The sequence below is a fragment of the Symphalangus syndactylus genome, chromosome 19 (genome assembly GCF_028878055.3).
Source record: "Symphalangus syndactylus isolate Jambi chromosome 19, NHGRI_mSymSyn1-v2.1_pri, whole genome shotgun sequence".
Classification (NCBI taxonomy): Eukaryota; Metazoa; Chordata; class Mammalia; order Primates; family Hylobatidae; genus Symphalangus; species Symphalangus syndactylus.
This window is the reverse complement of record NC_072434.2, coordinates 8346429-8368375: the sequence shown is the minus strand read 5'-3', so window position 1 is coordinate 8368375 and position 21947 is coordinate 8346429.

The window sequence follows — 21947 nt, the reverse complement described above, 5'->3', positions numbered from 1 at the left end:
GGAATATATTCAAATATAAACTACACAGAAGCATTCTGTGAAACTTCTTTCTGATCTGAGCATTCAGCTAACAGAGTTAAACCATACTTTTGATTGAGCAGTTTTGAAACACTCTGTCTGTAGAAAATGCAACTGGACATTCGTAGCGCTAAGTGGGTAATAGTGGAAAAAAGAATATGTTCAAATATAAACTACACAGAAGCATTGTATCAAACTTCTTTCTGTTCTGTGCATTCAACTAACAGAGTTGAACCTTACTTTTGATTGAGCCGTTCTGAAACACTCTTTCTGAAGAAACTGCAATTGGACATTCTGAGCGCTAAGAGGCCTATATTGGGAAAAAGAATGTCTACAAATAAAAACTACACAGAAGAATTGTGTGAAACTTCTTTTTGTTCTGTTTGTTCAACTAAAAGTGTTGAACCTTTGTTTTGATTGAGCCGTTCTGAAACACTCTTTCTGTAGAAAATGCAAGTGGAGGTTCGGAGCGCTAAGAGGGTAATAGTGGAAAAAGGAATGTCTCCAAATATAAACTACACAGAATCATTCTGTGAAACTTCTTTCTGATCTGTGCATTCAGCTAACAGATTTAAACCATACTTTTGATTGAGCAGATCTGAACACTCTTTCTGTAGAAAATGCAACTGGACATTTGGACCGCTAAGAGAGAAGTAGTGGAAAAAGGAATATATTCAAATATAAACTACACAGAAGCATTCTGTGAAACTTCTTTCTGATCTGAGCATTCAGCTAACGGAGTTAAACCATACTTTTGATTGAGCAGTTTTGAAACACTCTGTCTGTAGAAAATGCAACTGGACATTCGTAGCGCTAAGTGGGTAATAGTGGAAAAAAGAATATGTTCAAATATAAACTACACAGAAGCATTGTATGAAACTTCTTTCTGTTCTGTGCATTCAACTAACAGAGTTGAACCTTACTTTTGATTGAGCCGTTCTGAAACACTCTTTCTGTAGAAACTGCAATTGGACATTCTGAGCGCTAAGAGGCCTATATTGGGAAAAAGAATGTCTACAAATAAAAACTACACAGAAGAATTGTGTGAAACTACTTTCTGTTCTGTTTGTTCAACTAAAAGAGTTGAACCTTAGTTTTGATTGAGCCGTTCTGAAACACTCTTTCTGTAGAAAATGCAAGTGGAGATTCGGAGCGCTAAGAGGGTAATAGTGGAAAAAGGAATGTCTCCAAATATAAACTACACGGAATCATTCTGTGAAACTTCTTTCTGATCTGTGCATTCAGCTAACAGAGTTAAACCATACTTTTGATTGAGCAGATCTGAACACTCTTTCTGTAGAAAATGCAACTGGACATTTGGAGCGCTAAGAGAGTAGTAGTGGAAAAAGGAATATATTCAAATATAAACTACACAGAAGCATTCTGTGAAACTTCATTCTGATCTGAGCATTCAGCTAACAGAGTTAAACCATACTTTTGATTGAGCAGTTTTGAAACACTCTGTCTGTAGAAAATGCAACTGGACATTCGTAGCGCTAAGTGGGTAATAGTGGAAAAAAGAATATGTTCAAATATAAACTACACAGAAGCATTGTATGAAACTTCTTTCTGTTCTGTGCATTCAACTAACAGAGTTGAACCTTACTTTTGATTGAGCCTTTCTGAAACACTCTTTCTGTAGAAACTGCAATTGGACATTCTGAGCGCTAAGAGGCCTATATTGGGAAAAATAATATCTTCATATAAAAACTACACAGAAGCATTGTGTGAAACTTATTTCTGATATGTTCATTAAGCTAACAGAGTTAAACCATACTTTTGATTGCGCAGTTCTGAACAATCTTTTTGTAGAAAATGCAAGTGGACATTCGGAGCGCTAAGAGGGTAATCGTGGAAAAAGGAATATATTCAAATATAAACTACACAGTAGCATTCTGTGAAAATTCTTTCTGTTCTGTGCATTCAACTAACAGAGTTGAACCTTACTTTTGATTGAGCCGTTCTGAAACACTCTTTCTGTAGAAACTGCAATTGGACATGCTAAGCGCTAAGAGGCCTACATTGGGAAAAATAATATATTAAAATAAAAACTACACAGATGCATTCTGTGAAACTTATTTCTGATCTGTAAATTCAGTTAACAGAGATAAAACATATTTTTGATTGAGCAGTTATGAAACACTCTTTTTGTAGAAAATGCAAGTGGAGATTCGGAGCGCTAAGAGGGTAATAGTGGAAAAAGGAATGTCTTCAAATATAAACTACACAGAATCATTCGGTGAAACTTCTTTCTGATCTGTGCATTCAGCTAACAGAGTTAAACCATCCTTTTGATTGAGCAGATCTGAACACTCTTTCTGTAGAAAAGGCAACTGGACATTTGGAGCGCTAAGTCCGTAGTAATGGAAAAAGGAATATATTCAAATATAAACTACACAGAAGCATTCTGTGAAATTTCTTTCTGATCTGAGCATTCAGCTAACAGAGTTAAACCATACTTTTGATTGAGCAGTTTTGAAACACTCTGTCTGTAGAAAATGCAACTGGACATTCGTAGCGCTAAGTGGGTAATAGTGGAAAAAAGAATATGTTCAAATATAAACTACACAGAAGCATTGTATGAAACTTCTTTCTGTTCTGTGCATTCAACTAACAGAGTTGAACCTTACTTTTGATTGAGCCGTTCTGAAACACTCTTTCTGTAGAAACTGCAATTGGACATTCTGAGCGCTAAGAGGCCTATATTGGGAAAAAGAATGTCTACAAATAAAAACTACACAGAAGAATTGTGTGAAACTCCTTTCTGTTCTGTTTGTTCAACTAAAAGAGTTGAACCTTAGTTTTGATTGAGCCGTTCTGAAACACTCTTTCTGTAGAAAATGCAAGTGGAGATTCGGAGCGCTAACAGGGTCATAGTGGAAAAAGGAATGTCTCCAAATATAAACTACACAGAATCATTCTGTGAAACTTCTTTCTGATCTGTGCATTCAGCTAACAGAGTTAAACCATACTTTTGATTGAGCAGATCTGAACACCCTTTCTGTAGAAAATGCAACTGGACATTTGGAGCGCTAAGAGAGTAGTAGTGGAAAAAGGAATATATTCAAATATAAACTACACAGAAGCATTCTGTGAAACTTCTTTCTGATCTGAGCATTCAGCTAACAGAGTTAAACCATACTTTTGATTGAGCAGTTTTGAAACAATCTGTCTGTAGAAAATGCAACTGGACATTCGTAGCGCTAAGTGGGTAATAGTGGAAAAAAGAATATGTTCAAATATAAACTACACAGAAGCATTGTATGAAACTTCTTTCTGTTCTGTGCATTCAACTAACAGAGTTGAACCTTACTTTTGATTGAGCCGTTCTGAAACACTCTTTCTGTAGAAACTGCAATTGGACATTCTGAGCGCTAAGAGGCCTATATTGGGAAAAAGAATGTCTACAAATAAAAACTACACAGAAGAATTGTGTGAAACTACTTTCTGTTCTGTTTGTTCAACTAAAAGAGTTGAACCTTAGTTTTGATTGAGCCGTTCTGAAACACTCTTTCTGTAGAAAATGCAAGTGGAGATTCGGAGCGCTAAGAGGGTAATAGTGGAAAAAGGAATGTCTCCAAATATAAACAACACAGAATCATTCTGTGAAACTTCTTTCTGATCTGTGCATTCAGCTAACAGAGTTAAACCATACTTTTGATTGAGCAGATCTGAACACTCTTTCTGTAGAAAATGCAACTGGACATTTGGAGCGCTAAGAGAGAAGTAGTGGAAAAAGGAATATATTCAAATATAAACTACACAGAAGCATTCTGTGAAACTTCTTTCTGATCTGAGCATTCAGCTAACGGAGTTAAACCATACTTTTGATTGAGCAGTTTTGAAACACTCTGTCTGTAGAAAATGCAACTGGACATTCGTAGCGCTAAGTGGGTAATAGTGGAAAAAAGAATATGTTCAAATATAAACTACACAGAAGCATTGTATGAAACTTCTTTCTGTTCTGTGCATTCAACTAACAGAGTTGAACCTTACTTTTGATTGAGCCGTTCTGAAACACTCTTTCTGTAGAAACTGCAATTGGACATTCTGAGCGCTAAGAGGCCTATATTGGGAAAAAGAATATCTACAAATAAAAACTACACAGAAGAATTGTGTGAAACTACTTTCTGTTCTGTTTGTTCAACTAAAAGTGTTGAACCTTAGTTTTGATTGAGCCGTTCTGAAACACTCTTTCTGTAGAAAATGCAAGTGGAGATTCGGAGCGCTAAGAGGGTAATAGTGGAAAAAGGAATGTCTCCAAATATAAACTACACAGAATCATTCTGTGAAACTTCTTTCTGATCTGTGCATTCAGCTAACAGAGTTAAACCATACTTTTGATTGAGCAGATCTGAACACTCTTTCTGTAGAAAATGCAACTGGACATTTGGAGCGCTAAGAGAGTAGTAGTGGAAAAAGGAATATATTCAAATATAAACTACACAGAAGCATTCTGTGAAACTTCTTTCTGATCTGAGCATTCAGCTAACAGAGTTAAACCATACTTTTGATTGAGCAGTTTTGAAACACTCTGTCTGTAGAAAATGCAACTGGACATTCGTAGCGCTAAGTGGGTAATAGTGGAAAAAAGAATATGTTCAAATATAAACTACACAGTAGCATTGTATGAAACAACTTTCTGTTCTGTGCATTCAACTAACAGAGTTGAACCTTACTTTTGATTGAGCCTTTCTGAAACACTCTTTCTGTAGAAACTGCAATTGGACATTCTGAGCGCTAAGAGGCCTATATTGGGAAAAATAATATCTTCAAATAAAAACTACACAGAAGCATTGTGTGAAACTTATTTCTGATATGTTCATTAAGCTAACAGAGTTAAACCATACTTTTGATTGCGCAGTTCTGAACACTCTTTCTGTAGAAAATGCAAGTGGACATTCGGAGCGCTAAGAGGGTAATAGTGGAAAAAGGAATATATTCAAATATAAACTACACAGTAGCATTCTGTGAAAATTCTTTCTGTTCTGTGCATTCAACTAACAGAGTTGAACCTTACTTTTGATTGAGCCGTTCTGAAACACTCTTTCTGTAGAAACTGCAATTGGACATGCTAAGCGCTAAGAGGCCTACATTGGGAAAAAGAATATCTTCAAATAAAAACTACACAGATGCATTCTGTGAAACTTATTTCTGATCTGTAAATTCAGTTAACAGAGATAAAACATATTTTTGATTGAGCAGTTATGAAACACTCTTTTTGTAGAAAATGCAAGTGGAGATTCGGAGCGCTAAGAGGGTAATAGTGGAAAAAGGAATGTCTTCAAATATAAACTACACAGAATCATTCGGTGAAACTTCTTTCTGATCTGTGCATTCAGCTAACAGAGTTAAACCATACTTTTGATTGAGCAGATCTGAACACTCTTTCTGTAGAAAATGCAACTGGACATTTGGAGCGCTAAGAGCGTAGTAATGGAAAAAGGAATATATTCAAATATAAACTACACAGAAGCATTCTGTGAAATTTCTTTCTGATCTGAGCATTCAGCTAACAGAGTTAAACCATACTTTTGATTGAGCAGTTTTGAAACACTCTGTCTGTAGAAAATGCAACTGGACATTCGTAGCGCTAAGTGGGTAATAGTGGAAAAAAGAATATGTTCAAATATAAACTACACAGAAGCATTGTATGAAACTTCTTTCTGTTCTGTGCATTCAACTAACAGAGTTGAACCTTACTTTTGATTGAGCCGTTCTGAAACACTCTTTCTGTAGAAACTGCAATTGGACATTCTGAGCGCTAAGAGGCCTATATTGGGAAAAAGAATGTCTACAAATAAAAACTACACAGAAGAATTGTGTGAAACTTCTTTCTGTTCTGTTTGTTCAACTAAAAGAGTTGAACCTTAGTTTTGATTGAGCCGTTCTGAAACACTCTTTCTGTAGAAAATGCAAGTGGAGATTCGGAGCGCTAAGAGGGTAATAGTGGAAAAAGGAATGTCTCCAAATATAAACTACACAGAATCATTCTGTGAATCTTCTTTCTGATCTGTGCATTCAGCTAACAGAGTTAAACCATACTTTTGATTGAGCAGATCTGAACACTCTTTCTGTAGAAAATGCAACTGGACATTTGGAGCGCTAAGAGAGAAGTAGTGGAAAAAGGAATATATTCAAATATAAACTACACAGAAGCATTCTGTGAAACTTCTTTCTGATCTGAGCATTCAGCTAATGGAGTTAAACCATACATTTGATTGAGCAGTTTTGAAACACTCTGTCTGTAGAAAATGCAACTGGACATTCGTAGCGCTAAGTGGGTAATAGTGGAAAAAAGAATATGTTCAAATATAAACTACACAGAAGCATTGTATGAAAATTCTTTGTTTTCTGTGCATTCAACTAACAGAGTTGAACCTTACTTTTGATTGAGCCGTTCTGAAACACTCTTTCTGTTGAAACTGCAATTGGACATTCTGAGCGCTAAGAGGCCTATATTGGGAAAAAGAATGTCTACAAATAAAAACTACACAGAAGAATTGTGTGAAACTTCTTTCTGTTCTGTTTGTTCAACTAAAAGAGTTGAACCTTAGTTTTGATTGAGCCGTTCTGAAACACTCTTTCTGTAGAAAATGCAAGTGGAGATTCGGAGCGCTAAGAGGTTAATAGTGGAAAAAGGAATGTCTCCAAATATAAACTACACAGAATCATTCTGTGAAACTTCTTTCTCATCTGTGCATTCAGCTAACAGAGTTAAACCGTACTTTTGATTGAGCAGATCTGAACACTCTTTCTGTAGAAAATGCAACTGGACATTTGGAGCGCTAAGAGAGTAGTAGTGGAAAAAGGAATATATTCAAATATAAACTACACAGAAGCATTCTGTGAAACTTCTTTCTGATCTGAGCATTCAGCTAACAGAGTTAAACCATACTTTTGATTGAGCAGTTTTGAAACACTCTGTCTGTAGAAAATGCAACTGGACATTCGTAGCGCTAAGTGGGTAATAGTGGAAAAAAGAATATGTTCAAATATAAACTACACAGAAGCATTGTATGAAACTTCTTTCTGTTCTGTGCATTCAACTAACAGAGTTGAACCTTACTTTTGATTGAGCCGTTCTGAAACACTCTTTCTTTAGAAACTGCAATTGGACATTCTGAGCGCTAAGAGGCCTATATTGGGAAAAAGAATGTCTACAAATAAAAACTACACAGAAGAATTGTGTGAAACTTCTTTCTGTTCTGTTTGTTCAACTAAAAGAGTTGAACCTTAGTTTTGATTGAGCCGTTCTGAAACACTCTTTCTGTAGAAAATGCAAGTGGAGATTCGGAGGGCTAAGAGGGTAATAGTGGAAAAAGGAATGTCTCCAAATATAAACTACACAGAATCATTCTGTGAAACTTCTTTCTGATCTGTGCATTCAGCTAACAGTGTTAAACCATACTTTTGATTGAGCAGATCTGAACACTCTTTCTGTAGAAAATGCAACTGGACATTTGGAGCGCTAAGAGAGTAGTAGTGGAAAAAGGAATATATTCAAATATAAACTACACAGAAGCATTCTGTGAAACTTCTTTCTGATCTGAGCATTCAGCTAACAGACTTAAACCATACTTTTGATTGAGCAGTTTTGAAACACTCTGTCTGTAGAAAATGCAACTGGACATTCGTAACGCTAAGTGGGTAATAGTGGAAAAAAGAATATGTTCAAATATAAACTACACAGAAGCATTGTATGAAATTTCTTTCTGTTCTGTGCATTCAACTAACAGAGTTGAACCTTACTTTTGATTGAGCCTTTCTGAAACACTCTTTCTGTAGAAACTGCTATTGGACATTGTGAGCGCTAAGAGGCCTATATTGGGATAAATAATATCTTCAAATAAAAACTACACAGAAGCATTGTGTGAAACTTATTTCTGATATGTTCATTAAGCTAACAGAGTTAAACCATACTTTTGATTGCGCAGTTCTGAACACTCTTTCTGTAGAAAATGCAAGTGGACTTTCGGAGCGCTAAGAGGGTAATAGTGGAAAAAGGAATATATTCAAATATAAACTACACAGTAGCATTCTGTGAAAATTCTTTCTGTTCTGTGCATTCAACTAACAGAGTTGAACCTTACTTTTGATTGAGCCGTTCTGAAACACTCTTTCTGTAGAAACTGCAATTGGACATGCTAAGCGCTAAGAGGCCTACATTGGGAAAAAGAATATCTTCAAATAAAAACTACACAGATGCATTCTGTGAAACTTATTTCTGATTTGTAAATTCGGTTAACAGAGATAAAGCATATTTTTGATTGAGCAGTTATGAACCACTCTTTTTGTAGAAAATGCAGGTGGAGTTTCGGAGCGCTAAGAGGGTAATAGTGGAAAAAGGAATGTCTTCAAGTATAAACTACACGGAATCATTCGGTGAAACTTCTTTCTGATCTGTGCATTCAGCTAACAGAGTTAAACCATACTTTTGATTGAGCAGATCTGAACACTCTTTCTGTAGAAAATGCAACTGGACATTTGGAGCGCTAAGAGCGTAGTAGTGGAAAAAGGAATATATTCAAATATAAACTACACAGAAGCATTCTGTGAAACTTCTTTCTGATCTGAGCATTCAGCTAACAGAGTTAAACCATACTTTTGATTGAGCTGTTTTGAAACACTCTGTCTGTAGAAAATGCAACTGGACATTCGTAGCGCTAAGTGGGTAATAGTGGAAAAAAGAATATGTTCAAATATAAACTACACAGAAGCATTGTATGAAACTTCTTTCTGTTCTGTGCATTCAACTAACAGAGTTGAACCTTACTTTTGATTGAGCCTTTCTGAAACACTCTTTCTTTAGAAACTGCAATTGGACATTCTGAGCGCTAAGAGGCCTCTATTGGGAAAAATAATATCTTCAAATAAAAACTACACAGAAGCATTGTGTGAAACTTATTTCTGATATGTTCATTAAGCTAACAGAGTTAAACCATACTTTTGATTGCGCAGTTCTGAACACTCTTTCTGTAGAAAATGCAAGTGGATATTCGGAGCGCTAAGAGGGTAATAGTGGAAAAAGGAATATATTCAAATATAAACTACACAGTAGCATTCTGTGAAAATTCTTTCTGTTCTGTGCATTCAACTAACAGAGTTGAACCTTACTTTAGATTGAGCCGTTCTGAAACACTCTTTCTGTAGAAACTGCAATTGGACATGCTAAGCGCTAAGAGGCCTACATTGGGAAAAAGAATATCTTCAAATAAAAACTACACAGATGCATTCTGTGAAACTTATTTCTGATCTGTAAATTCAGTTAACAGAGATAAAACATATTTTTGATTGAGCAGTTATGAAACACTCTTTTTGTAGAAAATGCAAGTGGAGATTCGGAGCGCTAAGAGGGTAATAGTGGAAAAAGGAATGTCTTCAAATATAAACTTCACAGAATCATTCGGTGAAACTTCTTTCTGATCTGTGCATTCAGCTAACAGAGTTAAAACATACTTTTGATTGAGCAGATCTGAACACTCTTTCTGTAGAAAATGCAACTGGACATTTGAGCGCTAAGAGCGTAGTAATGGAAAAAGGAATATATTCAAATATAAACTACACAGAAGCATTCTGTGAAACTTCTTTCTGATCTGAGCATTCAGCTAACAGAGTTAAACCATACTTTTGATTGAGCAGTTTTGAAACACTCTGTCTGTAGAAAATGCAACTGGACATTCGTAGCGCTAAGTGGGTAATAGTGGAAAAAAGAATATTTTCAAATATAAACTACACGGAAGCATTGTATGAAACTTCTTTCTGTTCTGTGCATTCAACTAACAGAGTTGAACCTTACTTTTGATTGAGCCGTTCTGAAACACTCTTTCTGTAGAAACTGCAATTGGACATTCTGAGCACTAAGATGCCTATATTGGGAAAAAGAATGTCTACAAATAAAAACTACACAGAAGAATTGTGTGAAACTTCTTTCTGTTCTGTTTGTTCAACTAAAAGAGTTGAAACTTAGCTTTGATTGAGCCGTTCTGAAACACTCTTTCTGTAGAAAATGCAAGTGGAGATTCGGAGCGCTAAGAGGGTCATAGTGGAAAAAGGAATGTCTCCAAATATAAACTACACAGAATCATTCTGTGAAACTTCTTTCTGATCTGTGCATTCAGCTAACAGAGTTAAACCATACTTTTGATTGAGCAGATCTGAACACTCTTTCTGTAGAAAATGCAACTGGACATTTGGAGCGCTAAGAGCGTAGTAGTGGAAAAAGGAATATATTCAAATATAAACTACACAGAAGCATTCTGTGAAACTACTTTCTGATCTGAACATTCAGCTAACAGAGTTAAACCATACTTTTGATTGAGCAGTTTTGAAACACTCTGTCTGTAGAAAATGGAACTGGACATTCGTAGCGCTAAGTGGGTAATAGTGGAAAAAAGAATATGTTCAAATATAAACTACACAGAAGCATTGTATGAAACTTCTTTCTGTTCTGTGCATTCAACTAACAGAGTTGAACCGTACTTTTGATTGAGCCGTTCTGAAACACTCTTTCTGTAGAAACTGCAATTGGACATTCTGAGCGCTAAGAGGCCTATATTGGGAAAATGAATGTCTAGAAATAAAAACTACACAGAAGAATTGTGTGAAACTTCTTTCTGTTCTGTTTGTTCAACTAAAAGAGTTGAACCTTAGTTTTGATTGAGCCGTTCTGAAACACTCTTTCTGTAGAAAATGCAAGTGGAGATTCGGAGCGCTAACAGGGTAATAGTGGAAAAAGGAATGTCTCCAAATATAAACTACACAGAATCATTCTGTGAAACTTCTTTCTGATCTGTGCATTCAGCTAACAGAGTTAAACCATACTTTTTATTGAGCAGATCTGAACACTCTTTCTGTAGAAAATGCAACTGGACATTTGGAGCGCTAAGAGAGTAGTAGTGGAAAAAGGAATATATTCCAATATAAACTACACAGAAGCATTCTGTGAAACTTCTTTCAGATCTGAGCATTCAGCTAACAGAGTTAAACCATACTTTTGATTGAGCAGTTTTGAAACACTCTGTCTGTAGAAAATGCAACTGGACATTCGTAGCGCTAAGTGGGTAATAGTGGAAAAAAGAATATGTTCAAATATAAACTACACAGAAGCATTGTATGAAACTTCTTTCTGTTCTGTGCATTCAACTAACAGAGTTGAACCTTACTTTTGATTGAGCCGTTCTGAAACACTCTTTCTGTAGAAACTGCAATTGGACATTCTGAGCGCTAAGAGGCCTATATTGGGAAAAAGAATGTCTACAAATAAAAACTACACAGAAGAATTGTGTGAAACTTCTTTCTGTTCTGTTTCTTCAACTAAAAGAGTTGAACCTTAGTTTTGATTGAGCCGTTCTGAAACACTCTTTCTGTAGAAAATGCAAGTGGAGATTCGGAGCGCTAAGAGGGTAATAGTGGAAAAAGGAATATCTCCAAATATAAACTACACAGAATCATTCTGTGAAACATCTTTCTGATCTGTGCATTCAGCTAACAGAGTTAAACCATACTTTTGATTGAGCAGATCTGAACACTCTTTCTGTAGAAAATGCAACTGGACATTTGGAGCGCTAAGAGAGTAGTGGTGGAAAAAGGAATATATTCAAATATAAACTACACAGAAGCATTCTGTGAAACTTCTTTCTGATCTGAGCATTCAGCTAACAGAGTTAAACCATACTTTTGATTGAGCAGTTTTGAAACACTCTGTCTGTAGAAAATGCAACTGGACATTCGTAGCGCTAAGTGGGTAATAGTGGAAAAAAGAATATGTTCAAATATAAACTACACAGAAGCATTGTATGAAACTTCTTTCTGTTCTGTGCATTCAACTAACAGAGTTGAACCTTACTTTTGATTGAGCCGTTCTGAAACACTCTTTCTGTAGAAACTGCAATTGGACATTCTGAGCGCTAAGAGGCCTATATTGGGAAAAAGAATGTCTACAAATAAAAACTACACAGAAGAATTGTGTGAAACTTCTTTCTGTTCTGTTTGTTCAACTAAAAGAGTTGAACCTTAGTTTTGATTGAGCCGTTCTGAAACACTCTTTCTGTAGAAAATGCATGTGGAGATTCGGAGGGCTAAGAGGGTAATTGTGGAAAAAGGAATGTCTCCAAATATAAACTACACAGAATCATTCTGTGAAACTTCTTTCTGATCTGTGCATTCAGCTAACAGAGTTAAACCATACTTTTGATTGAGCAGATCTGAACAGTCTTTCTGTAGAAAATGCAACTGGACATTTGGAGCGCTAAGAGAGTAGTAGTGGAAAAAGGAATATATTCAAATATAAACTACACAGAAGCATTCTGTGAAACTTCTTTCTGATCTGAGCATTCAGCTAACAGAGTTAAACCATACTTTTGATTGAGCAGTTTTGAAACACTCTGTCTGTAGAAAATGCAACTGGACATTCGTAGCGCTAAGTGGGTAATAGTGGAAAAAAGAATATGTTCAAATATAAACTACACAGAAGCATTGTATGAAACTTCTTTCTGTTCTGTGCATTCAACTAACAGAGTTGAACCTTACTTTTGATTGAGCCTTTCTGAAACACTCTTTCTGTAGAAACTGCAATTGGACATTGTGAGCGCTAAGACGCCTCTATTGGGAAAAATAATATCTTCAAATAAAAACTACACAGAAGCATTGTGTGAAACTTATTTCTGATATGTTCATTAAGCTAACAGAGTTAAACCATACTTTTGATTGCGCAGTTCTGAACACTCTTTCTGTAGAAAATGCAAGTTTACATTCGGAGCGCTAAGAGGGTAATAGTGGAAAAAGGAATATATTCAAATATAAACTACACAGTAGCATTCTGTGAAAATTCTTTCTGTTCTGTGCATTCAACTAACAGAGTTGAACCTTACTTTTGATTGAGCCGTTCTGAAACACTCTTTCTGTAGAAACTGCAATTGGACATGCTAAGCGCTAAGAGGCATACATTGGGAAAAAGAATATCTTGAAATAAAAACTACACAGATGCATTCTGTGAAGCTTATTTCTGATCTGTAAATTCAGTTAACAGAGATAAAACATATTTTTGATTGAGCAGTTATGAAACACTCTTTCTGTAGAAAATGCAAGTGGAGATTCGGAGCGCTAAGAGGGTAATAGTGGAAAAAGGAATGTCTTCAAATATAAACTACACAGAATCATTCGGTGAAACTTCTTTCTGAGCTGTGCATTCAGCTAACAGCGTTAAACCATACTTTTGATTGAGCAGATCTGAACACTCTTTCTGTAGAAAATGCAACTGGACATTTGGAGCGATAAGAGCGTAGTAGTGGAAAAAGGAATATATTCAAATATATACTACACAGAAGCATTCTGTGAAACTTCTTTCTGATCTGAGCATTCAGCTAACAGAGTTAAACCATACCTTGGATTGAGCAGTTTTCAAACACTCTGTCTGTAGAAAATGCAACTGGACATTCGTAGCGCTAAGTGGGTAATAGTGGAAAAAAGAATATGTTCAAATATAAACTACACAGAAGCATTGTATGAAACTTCTTTCTGTTCTGTGCATTCAACTAACAGAGTTGAACCTTACTTTTGATTGAGCCGTTCTGAAACACTCTTTCTGTAGAAACTGCAATTGGACATTCTGAGCGCTAAGAGGCCTATATTGGGAAAAAGAATGTCTACAAATAAAAACTACACAGAAGAATTGTGTGAAACTTCTTTCTGTTCTGTTTCTTCAACTAAAAGAGTTGAACCTTAGTTTTGATTGAGCCGTTCTGAAACACTCTTTCTGTAGAAAATGCAAGTGGAGATTCGGAGCGCTAAGAGGGTAATAGTGGAAAAAGGAATGTCTCCAAATATAAACTACACAGAATCATTCTGTGAAACTTCTTTCTGATCTGTGCATTCAGCTAACAGAGTTAAACCATACTTTTGATTGAGCAGATCTGAACAGTCTTTCTGTAGAAAATGCAACTGGACATTTGGAGCGCTAAGAGAGTAGTAGTGGAAAAAGGAATATATTCAAATATAAACTACACAGAAGCATTCTGTGAAACTTCTTTCTGATCTGAGCATTCAGCTAACAGAGTTAAACCATACTTTTGATTGAGCAGTTTTGAAACACTCTGTCTGTAGAAAATGCAACTGGACATTCGTAGCGCTAAGTGGGTAATAGTGGAAAAAAGAATATGTTCAAATATAAACTACACAGAAGCATTGTATGAAACTTCTTTCTGTTCTGTGCATTCAACTAACAGAGTTGAACCTTACTTTTGATTGAGCCGTTCTGAAACACTCTTTCTGTAGAAACTGCAATTGGACATTCTGAGCGCTAAGAGGCCTATATTGGGAAAAAGAATGTCTACAAATAAAAACTACACAGAAGAATTGTGTGAAACTTCTTTCTGTTCTGTTTGTTCAACTAAAAGAGTTGAACCTTAGTTTTGATTGAGCCGTTCTGAAACACTCTTTCTGTAGAAAATGCAAGTGGAGATTCGGAGCGCTAAGAGGGTAATAGTGGAAAAAGGAATGTCTTCAAATATAAACTACACAGAATCATTCGGTGAAAATTCTTTCTGATCTGTGCATTCAGCTAACAGAGTTAAACCATACTTTTGATTGAGCAGATCTGAACACTCTTTCTGTAGAAAATGCAACTGGACATTTGGAGCGCTAAGTGGGTAAAAGTGGAAAAAAGAATATGTTCAAATATAAACTACACAGAAGCATTGTATGAAACTTCTTTCTGTTCTGTGCATTCAACTAACAGAGTTGAACCTTACTTTTGATTGAGCCTTTCTGAAACACTCTTTCTGTAGAAACTGCAATTGGACATTCTGAGCGCTAAGAGGCCTCTATTGGGAAAAATAATATCTTCAAATAAAAACTACACAAAAGCATTGTGTGAAACTTATTTCTGATATGTTCATTAAGCTAACAGAGTTAAACCATACTTTTGATTGCGCAGTTCTGAACACTCTTTCTGTAGAAAATGCAAGTTTACATTCGGAGCGCTAAGAGGGTAATAGTGGAAAAAGGAATATATTCAAATATAAACTACACAGTAGCATTCTGTGAAAATTCTTTCTGTTCTGTGCATTCAACTAACAGAGTTGAACCTTACTTTTGATTGAGCTGTTCTGAAACACTCTTTCTGTAGAAACTGCAATTGGACATGCTAAGCGCTAAGAGGCCTACATTGGGAAAAAAAATATCTTCAAATAAAAACTACACAGATGCATTCTGTGAAACTTATTTCTGATCTGTAAATTCAGTTAACAGAGATAAAACATATTTTTGATTGAGCAGTTATGAAACTCTCTTTTTGTAGAAAATGCAAGTGGAGATTCGGATCGCTAAGAGGGTAATAGTGGAAAAAGGAATGTCTTCAAATATAAACTACAGAGAATCATTCGGTGAAACTTCTTTCTGATCTGTGCATTCAGCTAACAGAGTTAAACCATACTTTTGATTGAGCAGATCTGAACAATCTTTCTGTAGAAAATGCAACTGGACATTTGGAGCGCTAAGAGCGTAGTAGTGGAAAAAGGAATATATTCAAATATAAACTACACAGAAGCATTCTGTGAAACTTCTTTCTGATCTGAGCATTCAGCTAACAGAGTTAAACCATACTTTGGATTGAGCAGTTTTGAAACACTCTGTCTGTGGAAAATGCAACCGGACATTCGTAGCGCTAAGTGGGTAATAGTGGAAAAAGGAATATGTTCAAATAAAAACTACACAGAATCATTGCATGAAACTTCTTTCTGTTCTGTGCATTCAACTACCAGAGTTGAACCTTACTTTTGATTGAGCCGTTCTGAAACACTCTTTCTGTAGAAACTGCAATTGGACATTCTGAGCGCTAAGAGGCCTATATTGGGAAAAAGAATGTCTACAAATAAAAACTACACAGAAGAATTGTGTGAAACTTCTTTCTGTTCTGTTTGTTCAACTAAAAGATTTGAACCTTAGTTTTGATTGAGCCGTTCTGAAACACTCTTTCTGTAGAAAATGCAAGTGGAGATTCGGAGCGCTAAGAGGGTAATAGTGGAAAAAGGAATGTCTCCAAATATAAACTACACAGAATCATTCTGTGAAACTTCTTTCTGATCTGTGCATTCAGCTAACAGAGTTAAACCATACTTTTGATTGAGCAGATCTGAACACACTTTCTGTAGAAAATGCAACTGGACATTTGGAGCGCTAAGAGAGTAGTAGTGGAAAAAGGAATATATTCAAATATAAACTACACAGAAGCATTCTGTGAAACTTCTTTCTGATCTGAGAATTCAGCTAACAGAGTTAAACCATACTTTTGTTTGAGCAGTTTTGAAACACTCTGTCTGTAGAAAATGCAACTGGACATTCGTAGCGCTAAGTGGGTAATAGTGGAAAAAAGAATATGTTCAAATATAAACTACACAGAAGCATTGTATGAAACTTCTTTCTGTTCTGTGCATTCAACTAACAGAGTTGAACCTTACTTTTGATTGAGCCGTTCTGAAACACTCTTTCTGTAGAAACTGCAATTGGACATTCTGAGCGCTAAGAGGCCTATATTGGGAAAAAGAATATCTACAAATAAAAACTACACAGAAGAATTGTGTGAAACTTCTTTCTGTTCTGTTTGTTCAACTAAAAGAGTTGAACCTTAGTTTTGATTGAGCCGTTCTGAAACACTCTTTCTGTAGAAAATGCAAGTGGAGATTCGGAGCGCTAAGAGGGTAATAGTGGAAAAAGGAATGTCTCCAAATATAAACTACACAGAATCATTCTGTGAAACTTCTTTCTGATCTGTGCATTCAGCTAACAGAGTTAAACCATACTTTTGATTGAGCAGATCTGAACACTCTTTCTGTAGAAAATGCAACTGGACATTTGGAGCGCTAAGAGAGTAGTAGTGGAAAAAGGAATATATTCAAATATAAACTACACAGAAGCATTCTGTGAAACTTCTTTCTGATCTGAGCATTCAGCTAACAGAGTTAAACCATACTTTTGATTGAGCAGTTTTGAAACACTCTGTCTGTAGAAAATGCAACTGGACATTCGTAGCGCTAACTGGGTTATAGTGGAAAAAAGAATATGTTCAAATATAAACTACACAGAAGCATTGTATGAAACTTCTTTCTGTTCTGTGCATTCAACTAACAGAGTTGAACCTTACTTTTGATTGGGCATTTCTGAAACACTCTTTCTGTAGAAACTGCAATTGGACATTCTGAGCGCTAAGAGGCCTATATTGGGAAAAATAATATCTTCAAATAAAAACTACACAGAAGCATTGTGTGAAACTTATTTCTGATATGTTCATTAAGCTAACAGAGTTAAACCATACTTTTGATTGCGCAGTTCTGAACACTCTTTCTGTAGAAAATGCAAGTGGACATTCGGAGCGCTAAGAGGGTAATAGTGGAAAAAGGAATATATTCAAATATAAACTACACAGTAGCATTCTGTGAAAATTCTTTCTGTTCTGTGCATTCAACTAACAGAGTTGAACCTTACTTTTGATTGAGCCGTTCTGAAACACTCTTTCTGTAGAAATTGCAGTTGGACATGCTAAGCGCTAAGAGGCCTACATTGGGAAAAAGAATATCTTCAAATAAAAACTACACAGATGCATTCTGTGAAACTTATTTCTGATCTGTAAATTCAGTTAACAGAGATAAAACATATTTTTGATTGAGCAGTTATGAAACACTCTTTTTGTAGAAAATGCAAGTGGTGATTCGGAGCGCTAACAGGGTAATAGTGGAAAAAGGAATGTCTTCAAATATAAACTACACAGAATCATTCGGTGAAACTTCTTTCTGATCTGTGCATTCAGCTAACAGAGTTAAACCATACTTTTGATTGAGCAGATCTGAACACTCTTTCTGTAGAAAATGCAACTGGACATTTGGAGCCCTAAGAGAGTAGTAGTGGAAAAAGGAATATATTCAAATATAAACTACACAGAAGCATTCTGTGAAACTTCTTTCTGATCTGAGCATTCAGCTAACAGAGTTAAACCATACTTTTGATTGAGCAGTTTTGAAACACTCTGTCTGTAGAAAATGCAACTGGACATTCGTAGCGCTAAGTGGGTAATAGTGGAAAAAAGAATATGTTCAAATATAAACTACACAGAAGCATTGTATGAAACTTCTTTCTGTTCTGTGCATTCAACTAACAGAGTTGAACCTTACTTTTGATTGAGCCTTTCTGAAACTCTCTTTCTGTAGAAACTGCAATTGGACATTCTGAGCGCTAAGAGGCGTATATTGGGAAAAATAATATCTTCAAATAAAAACTACACAGAAGCATTGTGTGAAACTTATTTCTGATATGTTCATTAAGCTAACAGAGTTAAACCATACTTTTGATTGCGCAGTTCTGAACACTCTTTCTGTAGAAAATGCAAGTGGACATTCGGAGCGCTAAGAGGGTAATAGTGGAAAAAGGAATATATTCAAATATAAACTACACAGTAGCATTCTGTGAAAATTCTTTCTGTTCTGTGCATTCAACTAACAGAGTTGAACCTTACTTTTGATTGAGCCGTTCTGAAACACTCTTTCTGTAGAAACTGCAATTGGACATGCTAAGCGCTAAGAGGCCTACATTGGGAAAAAGAATATCTTCAAATAAAAACTACACAGATGCATTCTGTGAAACTTATTTCTGATCTGTAAATTCAGTTAACAGAGATAAAACATATTTTTGATTGAGCAGTTATGAAACACTCTTTTTGTAGAAAATGGAAGTGGAGATTCGGAGCGCTAAGAGGGTAATAGTGGAAAAAGGAATGTCTTCAAATATAAACTACACAGAATCATTCGGTGAAACTTCTTTCTGATCTGTGCATTCAGCTAACAGAGTTAAACCATACTTTTGATTGAGCAGATCTGAACACTCTTTCTGTAGAAAATGCAACTGGACATTTGGAGCGCTAAGAGCGTAGTAGTGGAAAAAGGAATATATTCAAATATAAACTACACAGAAGCATTCTGTGAAACTTCTTTCTGATCTGAGCATTCAGCTAACAGAGTTAAACCATACTTTGGATTGAGCAGTTTTGAAACACTCTGTCTGTAGAAAATGCAACTGGACATTCGTAGCGCTAAGTGGGTAATAGTGGAAAAAAGAATATGTTCAAATATAAACTACACAGAAGCATTGTATGAAACTTCTTTCTGTTCTGTGCATTCAACTAACAGAGTTGAACCTTACTTTTGATTGAGCCGTTCTGAAACACTCTTTCTGTAGAAACTGCAATTGGACATTCTGAGCGCTAAGAGGCCTATATTGGGAAAAAGAATGTCTACAAATAAAAACTACACAGAAGAATTGTGTGAAACTTCTTTCTGTTCTGTTTGTTCAACTAAAAGATTTGAACCTTAGTTTTGATTGAGCCGTTCTGAGACACTCTTTCTGTAGAAAATGCAAGTGGAGATTCGGAGCGCTAAGAGGGTAATAGTGGAAAAAGGAATGTCTCCAAATATAAACTACACAGAATCATTCTGTGAAACTTCTTTCTGATCTGTGCATTCAGCTAACAGAGTTAAACCATACTTTTGATTGAGCAGATCTGAACACACTTTCTGTAGAAAATGCAACTGGACATTTGGAGCGCTAAGAGAGTAGTAGTGGAAAAAGGAATATATTCAAATATAAACTAAACAGAAGCATTCTGTGAAACTTCTTTCTGATCTGAGCATTCAGCTAACAGAGTTAAACCATACTTTTGTTTGAGCAGTTTTGAAACACTCTGTCTGTAGAAAATGCAACTGGACATTCGTAGCGCTAAGTGGGTAATAGTGGAAAAAAGAATATGTTCAAATATAAACTACACAGAAGCATTGTATGAAACTTCTTTCTGTTCTGTGCATTCAACTAACAGAGTTGAACCTTACTTTTGATTGAGCCGTTCTGAAACACTCTTTCTGTAGAAACTGCAATTGGACATTCTGAGCGCTAAGAGGCCTATATTGGGAAAAAGAATGTCTACAAATAAAAACTACACAGAAGAATTGTGTGAAACTTCTTTCTGTTCTGTTTGTTCAACTAAAAGAGTTGAACCTTAGTTTTGATTTAGCCGTTTTGAAACACTCTTTCTGTAGAAAATGCAAGTGGAGATTCGGAGCGCTAAGAGGGTAATAGTGGAAAAAGGAATGTCTCCAAATATAAACTACACAGAATCATTCTGTGAAACTTCTTTCTGATCTGTGCATTCAGCTAACAGAGTTAAACCATACTTTTGATTGAGCAGATCTGAACACTCTTTCTGTAGAAAATGCAACTGGACATTTGGAGCCCTAAGAGAGTAGTAGTGGAAAAAGGAATATATTCAAATATAAACTACACAGAAGCATTCTGTGAAACTTCTTTCTGATCTGAGCATTCAGCTAACGGAGTTAAACCATACTTTTGATTGAGCAGTTTTGAAACACTCTGTCTGTAGAAAATGCAACTGGACATTCGTAGCGCTAAGTGGGTAATAGTGGAAAAAAGAATATGTTCAAATATAAACTACACAGAAGCATTGTATGAAACTTCTTTCTGTTCTGTGCATTCAACTAACAGAGTTGAACCTTACTTTTGATTGAGCCGTTCTGAAACACTCTTTCTGTAGAAACTGCAATTGGACATTCTGAGCGCTAAGAGGCCTATATTGGGAAAAAGAATGTCTAGAAATAAAAACTACACAGAAGAATTGTGTGAAACTTCTTTCTGTTCTGTTTGTTCAACTAAAAGAGTTGAACCTTAGTTTTGATTGAGCCGTTCTGAAACACTCTTTCTGTAGAAAATGCAAGTGGAGATTCGGAGCGCTAAGAGGGTAATAGTGGAAAAAGGAATGTCTTCAAATATAAACTACACAGAATCATTCGGTGAAACTTCTTTCTGATCTGTGCATTCAGCTAACAGAGTTAAACCATACTTTTGATTGAGCAGATCTGAACACTCTTTCTGTAGAAAATGCAACTGGACATTTGGAGCGCTAAGTGGGTAATAGTGGAAAAAAGAATATGTTCAAATATAAACTACACAGAAGCATTGTATGAAACTTCTTTCTGTTCTGTGCATTCAACTAACAGAGTTGAACCTTACTTTTGATTGAGCCTTTCTGAAACACTCTTTCTGTAGAAACTGCAATTGGACATTCTGAGCGCTAAGAGGCCTCTATTGGGAAAAATAATATCTTCAAATAAAAACTACACAAAAGCATTGTGTGAAACTTATTTCTGATATGTTCATTAAGCTAATAGAGTTAAACCATACTTTTGATTGCGCAGTTCTGAACACTCTTTCTGTAGAAAATGCAAGTTTACATTCGGAGCGCTAAGAGGGTAATAGTGGAAAAAGGAATATATTCAAATATAAACTACACAGTAGCATTCTGTGAAAATTCTTTCTGTTCTGTGCATTCAACTAACAGAGTTGAACCTTACTTTTGATTGAGCCGTTCTGAAACACTCTTTCTGTAGAAACTGCAATTGGACATGCTAAGCGCTAAGAGGCCTACATTGGGAAAAAGAATATCTTCAAATAAAAACTACACAGATGCATTCTGTGAAACTTATTTCTGATCTGTAAATTCAGTTAACAGAGATAAAACATATTTTTGATTGAGCAGTTATGAAACACTCTTTTTGTAGAAAATGCAAGTGGAGATTCGGATCGCTAAGAGTGTAATAGTGGAAAAAGGAATGTCTTCAAATATAAACTACAGAGAATCATTCGGTGAAACTTCTTTCTGATCTGTGCATTCAGCTAACAGAGTTAAACCATACTTTTGATTGAGCAGATCTGAACAATCTTTCTGTAGAAAATGCAACTGGACATTTGGAGCGCTAAGAGCGTAGTAGTGGAAAAAGGAATATATTCAAATATAAACTACACAGAAGCATTCTGTGAAACTTCTTTCTGATCTGAGCATTCAGCTAACAGAGTTAAACCATACTTTGGATTGA